This window comes from Pleurodeles waltl, chromosome 6 (assembly GCF_031143425.1).
Source record: "Pleurodeles waltl isolate 20211129_DDA chromosome 6, aPleWal1.hap1.20221129, whole genome shotgun sequence".
In the NCBI taxonomy this organism is placed as follows: domain Eukaryota; kingdom Metazoa; phylum Chordata; class Amphibia; order Caudata; family Salamandridae; genus Pleurodeles; species Pleurodeles waltl.
The window spans coordinates 79,053,049-79,057,948 of record NC_090445.1 but is presented as its reverse complement, the minus strand read 5'-3'; the positions used below and the strand labels follow the sequence as shown (position 1 = coordinate 79,057,948).

General features: G+C 50.5%; 1 non-coding gene across 1 annotated transcript; it reads right to left on the bottom strand.

Moving 5' to 3' along the window:
• Positions 1-1,396: 1,396 nt before the first annotated feature.
• TRNAK-CUU (transfer RNA lysine (anticodon CUU)) lies at positions 1,397-1,469 on the bottom strand. The gene has a single exon. It is a non-coding gene; the product is annotated as a tRNA-Lys (tRNA).
• Positions 1,470-4,900: the final 3,431 nt, after the last annotated feature.

The window sequence follows — 4,900 nt, the reverse complement described above, 5'->3', positions numbered from 1 at the left end:
TTCAGGGTCTTGGGGAGGGTTATTTTTCTAACTCTCACTATTTTCTAATAGTCCCAGCGACCCTCTACAAGGTCACATAGGTTTGGGGTCCATTCGTGGTTCGCATTCCACTTTTGGAGTATATGGTTTGTGTTGCCCCTATCCCTATGTTTCCCCATTGCATCCTATTGTAACTATACATTGTTTGCACTGTTTTCTAAGACTATACTGCATATTTTTGCTATTGTGTATATATATCTTGTGTATATTTCCTATCCTCTCACTGAGGGTACACTCTAAGATACTTTGGCATATTGTCATAAAAATAAAGTACCTTTATTTTTAGTATAACGGTGTATTGTGTTTTCTTATGATATTGTGCATATGACACTAAGTGGTACTGTAGTAGCTTCACACATCTCCTAGTTCAGCCTAAGCTGCTCTGCTAAGCTACCATTATCTATCAGCCTAAGCTGCTAGACACCCGATACACTAATAAGGGATAACTGGGCCTGGTGCAAGGTGCAAGTACCCCTTGGTACTGACTACAAGCCTGTCCAGCCTCCTACAAACCCGAAAATAGAGAAGCCTTGAAAAAGCATCACGCCCAACATGGGGCTCAAACCCACGACCCTGAGATTAAGAGTCTCATGCTCTACCGACTGAGCTAGCCGGGTTGCTGTGCCTAGGTCATTTCACACACCCTCTGTGTGTTCTTTGTGAGGAAGTAGTGTGTGGTTATCACAGGAGGCCCCTTTGTTTCATTTTCTCTGCTGCTGACTCGACACAGGTACCTTTCTCTTTCTCCATCTCTCGCTCTACCCCAGTATTATGTCCCCATCAGTCTCTCTGGAGCTCACTCTGGTACATACATGCATCTGTCCTCTCAACCTGTCTCTGGGCACATACTTAAATGTCCAGTAGAGAACAGTGTGAACTCTCCCTGTTTCGCGAGGTGGTAGTCAGCCTCCAGAGCCGTGCTCCGGAGGCTGCCGGAATGGCAGAGCGGTGTAAGGCGCCACATTCAAGAGCAGTATCTTCCCCAGTCCTGTGATCAAATACCGCTGCTGACATAATGTAGTTTTCATACCTACTGTAATCATTACACCAGCGGGATGAGACCTTAAACTCCTCTTTTTGAAAGGATGGGGGGGGACAGGACGGACCGGAGCGGACTCCGAGCTCGCTGTAAGCACGGGCGGCTCAGGCTAGGAAAGGGCACAGGAAAGGCTCGGCCTAGGACTGATCCCAGCGGCGTCTCCCAGGGCGGGAAGTGCTGCGTTGTGTGGAGTCCTGTGGGAATCGTGAGGCAAACTGCAGGATGTGTGTGTGTGTAGTTTTAAGCCTCAGCAAAATATCTGAAAAAGGTGAGAGTTTATGTTAAACCCGAAAATGGAGAAGCCTTTAAAAAGCATCACGCCCAACGTGGGGCTCGAACCCACGACCTTGAGATTAAGAGTCTCATGCTCTACCAACTGAGCTAGCCGGGCTGCTGTACCTATGTAATTTCACACACCCTCTGTGTGTTCTTTGTGAGGAAGTAGTGTGTGGTTATCCCAGGAGGCCCCTTTGTTTCATTTTCTCTGCTGCTGACTCGACACAGGCACCTTTCTATTTCTCCATCTCTCGCTCTACCCCAGTCTTATGTCCCCATCAGTCTCTCTGGAGGTCACTCTGGTACATACATGCATCTGTCCTCTCAACCTGACTCTGGGCACATACTTAAATGTCCAGTAGAGAACAGTGTGAACTCTCCCCGTATCGCGAGGTGGCAGTCAGCCTCCAGAGCCTTGTTCCGGAGGCTGCCGGAATGGCCGACCGGTGTAAGTTGCCACATTCAAGAGCAGTATCTTCCCCAATCCTGTGATCAAATCCCTCTGCTGACATAAAGTAGTTTTCATACCTACTTTAATCATAAACACCAGCGGGGATGAGACCTTAAACTCCTCTTTTTGAAAGGATGGGGGGGGGACAGCACGGACCGGAGCGGACTCGGAGTTCGCTGTAAGCACAGGCGTCTCAGGCTAGGAAAGGGCGCAGGAAAGGCTCAGCCTAGGACCGCTCCCAGCGGCGCCTCCCAGGGCGGGAAGTGCTGCGTTGTGTGGAGTCCTGTGGGAATCGTGAGACAAACTGCAGGATGTGTGTGTAGTTTTAAGCCTCAGCGATATATCTGAAAAAGGTAAGAGTTAATGTTAAACCCGAAAATGGAAAAGCCTTTAAAAAGCATCACGCCCAACGTGGGGCTCGAACCCACGACCCTGAGATTAAGAGTCTCATGCTCTACGGACTGAGCTAGCTAGGCTGCTGTGTCTATGTCATTTCACACACCCTCTGTGTGTTCTTTGTGAGGAAGTAGTGTGTGGTTATCCCAGGAGGCCCCTTTGTTTCATTTTCTCTGCTGCTGACTCGACACAGGCACCTTTCTCTTTCTCCATCTCTCGCTCTACCCCAGTCTTATGTCCCCATCAGTCTCTCTGGAGCTCACTCTGGTACATACATGCATCTGTCCTCTCAACCTGTCTCTGGGCACATACTTAAATGTCCAGTAGAGAGCAGTGTGAATGCTCCCTGTTTCGCGAGGTGGCAGTTAGCCTCCAGAGGTGTGTTCATGAGGCTGCCGGAATGGCCGAGAGGTGTAAGGCGCCACATTCAAGAGCAGTATCTTCCCCAGTCCCTTGATCAAATACCGCTGCCGACATAAAGTAGTTTTCATACCTACTTTAATCATAACACCAGCGGGGATGAGACCTTAAACTCCTCAATTTGAAAGGATGGGGGGGGACAGGACGGACCGGAGCGGACTCCGAGCTCGCTGTAAGCACGGGTGGCTCAGGCTAGGAAAGGGCGCAGGAAAGGCTCAGCCTAGGACTGCTCCCAGCAACGCCTCCCAGGGCGGGAAGTGCTGCGTTGTGTGGAGTCCTGTGGGAATCGTGAGGCAAACTGCAGGATGTGTGTGTGTGTAGTTTTAAGCCTCAGCAAAATATCTGAAAAACGTGAGAGTTAATGTTAAATCCGAAAATGGAGAAGCCTTTAAAAAGCATTACGCCCAATGTGGGGCTCGAACCCACGACCCAGAGATTAAGAGTCTCATGCTCTACCGACTGAGCTAGCCGGGCTGCTGTGCCTATGTCATTTCACACACCCTCTGTGTGTTCTTTGTGAGTAAGTAGTGTGTGGTTATCCCAGGAGGCCCCTTTGTTTCATTTTCTCTGCTGCTGACTCGACACAGGCACCTTTCTCTTTCTCCATCTCTCGCTCTACCCCAGTCTTATGTCCCCATCAGTGTCTCTGGAGCTCACTCTGGTACATACATGCATCTGTCCTCTCAACCTGTCTCTGGGCACATACTTAAATGTCCAGTAGAGAACAGTGTGAACTCTCCCTGTTTCGCGAGGTGGCAGTCAGCCTCCAGAGCCGTGTTCCGGAGGCTGCCGGAATGGCCGAGCGGTGTAAGGTGACACACTCAAGAGCAGTATCTTCCCCAGTCCCGTGATCAAATCCTGCTGCCGACATAAAGTAGTTTTCATACCTACTTTAATCATAACACCAGTGGGGATGAGACTTTAAACTCCTCTTTTTGAAAGGATGGGGAGGGACAGGACGGACCGGAGCGGACTCCGAGCTCGCTGTAAGCACGGGCGGCTCAGGCTAGGAAAGGGCGCAGGAAAGGCTCGGCCTAGGACCGCTCCCAGCGGCGCCTCCCAGGTCGGGAAGTGCTGCGTTGTGTGGAGTCCTGTGGGAATCGTGAGGCAAACTGCAGGATGTGTGTGTGTAGTTTTAAGCCTCAGCGAAATATCTGAAAAAGCTGAGAGTTAATGTTAAACCCGAAAAAGGAGAAGCCTTTAAAAAGCATCACACCCAACGTGGGGCTCGAAACAACAACCCTGAGATTAAGAGTCTCATGCTCTACCGACTGAGCTAGCCGGGCTGCTGTGCCTATGTCATTTCACACACCCTCTGTGTGTTCTTTCTGAGGAAGTAGTGTGTGGTTATCCCAGGAGGCCCCTTTGTTTCATTTTCTCTGCTGCTGACTCGACACAGGCACCTTTCACTTTCTCCATCTCTCGCTCTACCCCAGTCTTATGTCTCCATCAGTCTCTCTGGAGCTCACTCTGGTACATACATGCATCTGTCCTCTCAACCTGTCTCTGGGCACATACTTAAATGTCCAGTAGAGAACAGTGCGAACTCTCCCTGTTTCGCGAGGTGGCAGTCAGCCTCCAGAGCAGTGTTCCGCAGGCTGCCGGAATGGCCGAGCGGTGTAAGGCGCCACATTCAAGAGCGGTATCTTCCCCAGTCCTGTGATCAAATCCTGCTGCTGACATAAAGTAGTTTTCATACCTACTTTAATCATAACACCAGCGGGGATGAGACCTTAAACTCCTCTTTTTGAAAGGATGGGGGGGGACAGGACGGACCGGAGCGGACTCCGAGCTCGCTGCAAGCACGGGCGGCTCAGGCTAGGAAAGGGCGCAGGAAAGGCTCGGCCTAGGACCGCTCCCAGCGGCGCCTCCCAGGGCGGGAAGTGCTGCGTTGTGTGGAGTCCTGTGGGAATCGTGAGGCAAACTGCAGGATGTGTGTGTGTGTAGTTTTAAGCCTCAGCGAAATATCTGAAAAAGGTTAGAGTTAATGTTAAACCTGAAAATGGAGAAGCCTTGAAAAAGCATCACGCCCAACGTGGGGCTCGAACCCACGACCCTGAGATTAAGAGTCTCATGCTCTACTGTGAGAAAGTAGCCTCTTTCTAGCCTTGTTACCCCTACTTTTGGCCTGTTTGTGAGTGTATGTCAGGGTGTTTTCACTGTCTCACTGGGATTCTGCCAGCCAGGGCCCAGTGCTCATAGTGAAAACCCTATGTTTTCAGTATGTTTGTTATGTGTCACTGGGATCCTGCTACCCAGGACCCCAGTGCTCATAAGTT